The sequence below is a fragment of the Copadichromis virginalis genome, linkage group LG22 (genome assembly GCF_057382275.1).
Source record: "Copadichromis virginalis isolate Kocher_CV1m ecotype Utaka linkage group LG22, C_Virginalis_male_GT1.1, whole genome shotgun sequence".
Lineage (NCBI taxonomy): Eukaryota > Metazoa > Chordata > Actinopteri > Cichliformes > Cichlidae > Copadichromis > Copadichromis virginalis.
The window spans coordinates 11,239,782-11,248,470 of NC_140638.1; positions in this window are offsets into that span (position 1 = coordinate 11,239,782).

Below are 8,689 nucleotides of genomic sequence, written 5' to 3' on the forward strand. Positions count from 1 at the left end.
TGTAGTAGGCAACATTGTGCTGCTGAGTAGAAGATTTTTGAGATTTGATCATGTAAAGTGGGTGCAGAACTCCTTTGAAGCCCATCATTCATCCCATTATCTGTATCAGCACTTTGGTAACTTTAAAGTGAAGTTTAGCGTTGTCAGTGGTGGGACTTCAATGCAGTGTGTGAGTTCTTCTATTTGTAACGATTTGTAAGTCATTTTATGAAACTCAAGATGTCCTAAAGGCAGATTTTAGTAATGACTGCCTGTATCGCCAGTGGAAAGACAGGAGTAGGTGAATGTGAAGGAAACTAAAACTGTGTGGATTTAAAAAGAAATCATTCTATTATTTCACACAACCGCACATCCAAAGGGTGCCCACGGCCAGGGGACTGATGCCTTAATGAAACTTTTTATAATAATTATAAAACCTTGATTATTAATTCATATGACTTTATTAAATTATCCAATTATGTATAATATATAAATTAAAAATGTTACAGGTCGACTGGTATAACACAAAAATGTAATTGTTTTAATTTTATTTAAATTCCCTGTGACATTTTCTCCCCTGATACAGCTTCTAGGGCACACTTTTGGCCTTCTGAGCTAACCGTGATAACTATCTTTCTTAGTCGCTTTTATTAATAATGACTACATTTACTCCCTACAAGGTCAAATGGCTCATGGTCATGAATGACAGTATAGGGTAACATATCAAGCAGAGTTTTTGCATTTCATATTTGTCTGGCTTTTTGATTTTGTGAAGCACAAATGAACCTGGAACATCTGATTCCAGTTGAACAGAGTGAAAATGCCATGTTAAAGCATTTGTTCCATTTGGGATCATTGTTACATAGAAGAGAGATTCTGCATTCATGAAGCAAATCATTTTTATACCTAAAATAACTATGGTTGGTTATTGCTAATAGAAAATGAAATTAACAGTAATATTATTAAATAAATAAAATGGACCACTGCAAGACAACAGTTGACACATAAATTTACTGGCCACTTTATTAGGTATGCCTGCTCAACTGTTTGTTAATGTAATTCAGCCTGTCACAAGTAAACAGTGTATTTAGCAAAGGTGACCTCCCCAAGTTCAAACTTTAAGTGACTTTGAATGTAGCATGGTAGCTAGTATTGGGCCAAAAAAAGGAGAAAATATATCCAGTGAGCTCCAGTTGTCAGCAAAAAAGATGCCCTGTTGATACTAAAGATCAGAGGAGAATGGCCAGACTGCTTGGAGCTGCATGCAGCCATGGTATGCAGGAGAGCATCTCTGAATGTACAACACCTCAAGCCCTAAAGCAGACAGAGTATAGCAGACTGCACCTTGTGTTTTTACACCACTATACATTTAATCATTAGTTATTTTTAATCTCTGGTCTCCACATTCTGTCTTTTGTTCTGTCTCCTTCCCTCCATCCTCAACTGGTGGCGGCTGCCCCTCCCTGAGCCTGTCGGAGGTTTCTTCTTGTTAAAAGGGAGTGTTTCCTTCCCACTGTCACCAAGTGCTTGCTGATTATTGGGGTTTTCTCTATTACCGTAGGGCAGGAGTGTCCAACTCCAGACCTCGAGAGCCACTGTCCTGCAGCTTTTAGATGCATCCTTGTTCCGACACACCTGAATCAAATGAATGGCGCGTTATCAGGCCTTTCCAAACTTGATGGCATGCTGATGAGGTAATCCAACCATTTCATTCAGCTGTGATGGAGTAGGGATGCACCTTACAATCTAAAGTACCTTAATGCAACTGTTGTTTTGCTTTGGTGCTGTATAAATAAAATTCAACTGAACTGAAGAAGCGATTGAAGGAAAAGTAACTAATTAGGTAATAATTCCCATATATGGTTGACAATTTTCCTAGCGGATATGCAGCAACACTCAAGAGTTTTGTGTAAGCAACTCTGCAGATTGAAGCACTTTGAAGGTTTGATTTTATTTATCTTAAGTACCTTGCACTCTAACACTCTAAAATTAGTTCTTAAGCATTTTTCAGTACCAATATGTGCTCATTATTTAGGAGCTTTAATGAAAGTTCTGATGTGCAATTGGAGGTAAAACTGTTTCAAATTGGCTGCCAAAAGATAGGATTATAAAGGTTTATGCCTTGATGAAAGCGCAAATTCCAAATGCAAAATAACCCAAAGTTGAATGCTATGTGTACTCGAGAGGCCCTTAAAGTGACCCGCTCCACCAGCTTTGAATTACGGAAAAATTACTTTTGCCTCTATCATTGCAAGTCATCTGATTTCCAACAAATCCAACCCAAATGAAAATGTAATTTGCAACTCTCCTCAGCACTTACAGTGTGACTCACAATGACAATATTTTAAAACATGATGCCAGAATTTAAAAACAGCCTTCAAAGGGGGAATGACAAATCACCTAGAAGATCTAAGATAGCACGCTTTTTCCTCTTTTACCTCCAAATGTCCCGCAGAAGTCTGGAACTCATTTCTGTCAGTTTTCAGATAAGGTCGTGAGTCGAAGCTTTCATAACACTCTGCAGAGCGCAGGTCTGAGCTGGTCGCACAAAGAGCCCATTCAGCTGCCACGGCAGAAGTATCCTTTCAACGCAGATGCCACCCCTCCAAGTCACATACAGGACACGCGAAAGAGCCCGTGGCTGTAACAAGCGTGGAAACCTTTTGGCAGCTCGCAGACATACACAACTCAGGTATGTGTGGTCGAGAGAAAAAGGGAGCAAAACACAACACTGAGATGAAATGAAGCAACTCTCTGGACTAAACCGCTAAATTGAGATCAGATTTATTAAGGGCCACTCAAGGGAACGTGTCGGTTTGCAGATTAATCACATTTACTCATGGTTACATGTGCAGACACACACCACACATGCTGGCAGAGTCAAGGGACCGGTGTGCAGTTACAGGATAAATCTCCTGAACCTCTCTTCATCGATCGCGCCGACCCCGACGGAGCCCGTGGAGCACGTTCAGCGATTCTTGTCACATTAGAGATATCAAGCAGACAGTTGTGTGCATCCTAATGCCAAATGAAATACATCATTACGTAGGTGGAGTGTGCCACAGTGCAGCGGGCTCATATCAAGGTTTGCGCCGCAAATTGAGCATAATCTCGAGCAGCTGTGAAAGTGATTGCATAATTGCAGATAAACTAAGACATCTCACACTCTGGTTCTCCCAAAGCAGCGCGCTCTGAAGGGCAGTTTGCTAACACAGCACGACTTCCTAGATAGATTAGGACAAATTGGCCATTGAAGTGAATTGTTTGGGAAATAAAATGCAAGCCTCTATAATGAAACGTGATGGCCAGTGTTGTGTTAAATATTTACTTTACTTTGACTGTAACCACTGAGAAATGAGTTCTTACATCCCAAAGGTGCAATTCAAACCGATGAGGATGTTGCAGAGGTGGTCCGCTGGTGTCGGTTTTGCACGAGGCATAAAACCAGGACTGCATCAATATTTGAGAATCATTTAATCTGCACCAGTGGGATCAGAGCGCACAGGCGTCAGGCATCCGGTTGGTCTCGAACTGTCGGAATGGATACCATGTGGTGCCTCTACCCAAATCAGCTGCGCGGTACGGCTGTCAGTGGTCGGTAAAAATAGAGGGTGTAAGAGAAGAAAAAGGTGTTTGCGCTGCTGATATCCTGAGACCTTTCAGCAGATATGAAACACAATTAATTGAGCACTTCGTCCCTACACTTAGAAGGAAGTCAAAGTGTGTGCACATTATCTCCAAACACGTCAACAACACCAGGCACTAGGGAGTGGAATAAACCAAAGCCCCTCCAGATACTTTGAATTATTTTATCATATCGAACACGCACACAAGCACCAGCGCCTGACATACATGCACACGACTGAGAACCTGCACATAAATGGCATCTGGTTGTCCAAGTGAAGAGTATCAAGTCATACTCTAAAATATACATGCCTCTAAAAAAGCTGAACTATGTTAAAAGATCTGAAGGGTACATTTTGATGTAAAGTTGATGCAATTCAAATCACAACTAAAGAGGAGAACTGTTTCTCTGAAGTTATCTGATTTACATGTTTCCCCTTTACTTCTGATGTTGCTTAGCGAGATGGCTGTATTCATTAAATAGCCCCCATAGCATATTGGCTAATGCTAAACTCCACCTGTGAGCTTATTAATGTTTTATTTTCTTTTTCTACCTGTGTTAAACAGGGAAGGTGTTGGTGTTAGGACTAAGAAGGCATCAGGACTGAGTGGTTGATGTAAAAGGAGCATTTTGAAAGTGTTATGTAAGATAATGGCTTTAACCTCCTAAGACCCGAACTCTTCCACAGCATGCATTTTTAATTTTTCTTTGATATTTGGGCTGATTGGGGCCCAAGGAATGTAAAAACAAAGAATTACCAGATTTTTTTTTTTACCCAATTTTTGTTTCTAAGAAAAATAAGAGCCACAAATGAGGATATTTGTTTAAAATTTCGATAGAGCAGTAGCAGTATAATGTCCTCGTAAGTGGATATCAGGCCCTTGTAGAGCAAAATTTAGTATTTGGGTCTAAATAACCAAAAATGCGATGTCCACATATGTGGACGTCAGGTCCTAGGAGGTTAAAATGGGTGTTCCATGAATACTCAAAGCATGTATTTACATACAAAGTGCACCGTGATATGTGACTATGAAATGCGACATTTTAATTTCATTAAGTCCACTTTGTAAAATGGTGATTTATATAGTTACAAGGAGCTTCGCTTTAGCTGGCAACACCATTAAAGTGCTGCATACATGTTTATGTGGGACATTTTCGAGTCATGGAATATTTTGTTTTTAACAGCTTAGTGTTGCTTTTGCCAGAGCAAAGGATATGAATCCTTGTAACTAGGATATATCAGAACACATCTGAAACTGTTAGTCACGCTGAAAGGTCCATATCTGAGACATTTATTATGTTTTTGAGATAGCTTTCTGTATAATCACAAAGTTCACCCACAGCGCCACTGAGACTGCCTATTATCAACAGACTAAAGACCAAATAGCTTGGCAGCGAGTGCTAGCATTGGCGTATGGTTCTTAGTTTCCAAGCAGAAGTTGGATTTTATTCATTAAACAGCTTTAAGGTGACAAAAAGGCGGCAGTGATGACACAAGAGGGTGCTAGTAAGCATACACAGCATCAAGGAGCAAGCAAAGGCAGAGAAACACACAGAAACCAATTTAAACCCACTTCTTTTAATAGCAGTCAAAAACTAGTTTCCATTTTTATTATTATTTTCTATGCATTAAAGAATTAGCATTCAGCTGTTTGAATATAAAAATGAAGGAAACACTTGAGCAATCTTAGCCTTACCCAGCCGTCAATGGGTTGTTGATTTTGTTGTTGATTTACAGCTGGTAAATCATTTTCTCCTCAACAAATGACATAATGTAGATCAGTAAAGACCGTGTGATGTGCTCCGTAGTGGTATAATCACACACAATGCTGCAGTCACAAATGCTGTGTCACAATCAACTTGCAATTATTTCACTTTCAAAACAGTTGCTTTGAAGACAGGGACGACGTCTGTGACAACTTGCAGTCAGTTGGTGTCTTCAAAGTGACTTTGGTGTGTCAATAAAATGGCAATAAGATAGAATCAGTCTGCAATCTGCACTCAGTTTGCAATTTAATTGTGTCAACTTGTAATGTATGTGCTACATGTAATCTGTTAGTAATAAACCAGCAACTAACTGTGATTAAAGTAATGAAAATTGCAAATCTGTCTATGTAAACACCGAAATTCAAAATAAACTATGTATTTTCAGACTCAAGCCGGAACCTCATAGATCTGAAACATGAATTCAGATGTCTGTTCAGAAATTGTGATGTAGCTGCTGCCGTATCATGATTTAACTGCTAAACATACAACCTTGCTTTTATATAGAAATATAAACAGAATACAACCAGTTGAGTTATCTCTGCTATTGCAAAGAGATTTGTTGCAGTCGAGTTGCACTCATTAGCATTAGACTGACTACGACTGATTGCAGCATGTTGACAATCTGCCTGAGAGTGGAATCTGAAATCACGTTACGCGCTTTGCTGTGATACTGGGTCAGAGAGTGATTGCAGTTAGTGGGCAGCAGTCGTTTGGAGACAGGTTGCCAGGAGGTTGAGATGAGGCAATCAGTTGGTCACTGCAACTACTTGTAATTGGTGAAAAAAAAAAGTCTGTGCAGTCATCAGGCAATAACCAATTTTCCCAGTCGCAATGAAGTTGCTGTTCCACTTATATAGTTGTGTGACTGAGCCATAAGCAATTAATAAATTAGAAAAATGGTGCATAGTGGAAGCTTCAAATAGTTATGTCATTCAGACTTAAAATGCCTGCAACTATGTGAAAAAGAACAAAGTTTACAAACAGGCTTTTGTACCTAAAAATAAATGATTTGCATTTTTATAATGACCAGCAGGGGCCAGCAAGTCTGGCTGTTAAAAATAAGTCAGTTTGTGTAGAAGTCTACAGGAAAACAGCCGTTGACACCCTTGATTTATTTCCTCTAAACACTTTCCTGGTTAGTTTATGGTCTCGGTGACTAGTTTTAAAGTCTTTAATGTAAAACAGCATGATGTTTATTTTGTCCTCATTATTATATGGAAGGACAATTAAGCAGAGTAGGGTTTAGGGCGAGCTGAACTCAGAATAAAAGCACTTCCTGTCAGCACTGTCTAGAGTAAAGCTGTAAATGGCTGCAACTCCTCATGCAGATTTTATTAATGTGAATGCTGTAGTTGTTAATGCTTAGTCTTAAAAGCATTATTGTTCTCTCATTGTAGAGCAGATTTCCCTGCACTTCCTACAGTGGGACTCAAATTAAAACCTTTTACAGAGCCCAACATACCAGCTGAATGGCTAGAATTGTCTGACTACCACGGATATTGAAGTAAAACAATATAATTCATACCAAAATAAAAACAAATAATGGAACCTTGCCCATTGTGTTCAGTAAACTATGTTTTATCACAATCTCATGCCATATTATTTTCTGGCCACAGTCAAATTATCTAATTTCCATACATTAATAACTTGCGGGCTACCAATTGCATTTTCCTCACCAATGTCAACAGGCTGCCTCTGTAATTTTCTTAAGCTTGTCTTAAACACAATCTCGGTTGACCACAGAGTTGGCTGCACGAGTCCATTTTTAAATACTAAAACCCAGTGGCCAATCTCTTTGTATATTCTTTAACCCCGTTACCCAGAAAACTTAGCTGTGAACTTAATTCCAATTAATTGCTTGTTGGAGCCAGATGTGCCAGTTTGTGGCTCATTCATCACAAAACAGAAAGTATAAAACTATCAAAACGGAAACTATTTAAGCTCCTTTCACTATCCAACTTTGTGAATGACTCCTTCGGTGATGACCCAAGATTTAACTGTCCTCGACTTGATGAATAACTGTTACCTTGCAATTATTAATCAGCGGCTTTTAACTATTTTGTCCTGAAATCCAAACCATTGGGTTTAAGTGGAGCGAGGATAAAGATCTACTCCTACTTCTTAATGAGTCAGCATTAGACCTTGTCTTTGGCAGGAACCTTGTCAGTTTAACATCTGGAAGCAGCTTGATGCCAGCTTCTTCGGGGCCATTTGAGGTCTGTTTTAACTACATGCATTACTGAGAATTTGTTACACTTTCCTAGTAGAGGTGTTATTTGGGTTGAAATAATATTATTTGGCTGTTGCATTAGATTGGAATTTAAATTTGCATAGGAACTCTGCACTGGAGTGAACTGAACTTCCCATCTTCTTTTTAACACTTATTTCCTGTATTGAATGTTGTTACATTCGGAAATCTTGCATGATGCACCAGCACAATCTCTCTCTCTTTCTCTTGTCACCAGTTCCCTGCTGCAGTGCCATGTGTGCTTATTTATTTATGTTTGTGTGGTAAGTCGGAGATGGGTGGGTTGATATAAAAATGCAACCCGAACATTAATATAATCCCATTTTCTGCTCTGTCCTGCCAATGTCTTGCCCAGGGACAATTGGTGTCCAAGATTTTTCTCGTTTTAGTCTTTATGTCACTGCCATTTTTGTGGGCTTAAAAAAGTTCATGGAAAGTCTTGTTTACAAGGGTTGCTATAAGTGTAACAGATTCCTTGCTAGCGCTTTTTTAGGATGACGCTTGTCACCAGCAGTAGTTATAATAACAGGATGCCCCAAAATTAATCAAAGGCGGGATGTTTTCCTGTTAAACATCCTCTCACATGTGAGATTCGCTTTCAATACACCTTTATCATAGCTGCAAAAGAAACAATGTTTTTACATGGAACAATTCAAGCACGGTATATGATTAATTAAGCATCAGTCGGAGGTCTAGGAGGAAAACATTGTGGGCTCTCATTCCTTTTTCATAGTGTGTATTCAAGGCACAATTAAAGAAGCCCATTTTGTAATCCCAAGGACTTGAACCGAATGAATAAAATGCTTTATTCAAACATAACAGGGAGTAATGACGATAGCCATGTAAATATAACCGTAAATTATTTTAGATACAAAGACTAAAGATTTTCAGTAGAATCAAATAGGGCTGAAAGTTGGACTCTATGAGAAGTCACAGGGAAAGGTGAGCAGTCAGTATTGGTTATGACTGCTGTTATAAAATATAACAACCTCAGAATAAAGATAAGGAACACTTCATTTGCACACAAACCCTCTGAGGAGAATTTCCTTGGAAGTCAAGTTTTACACAAT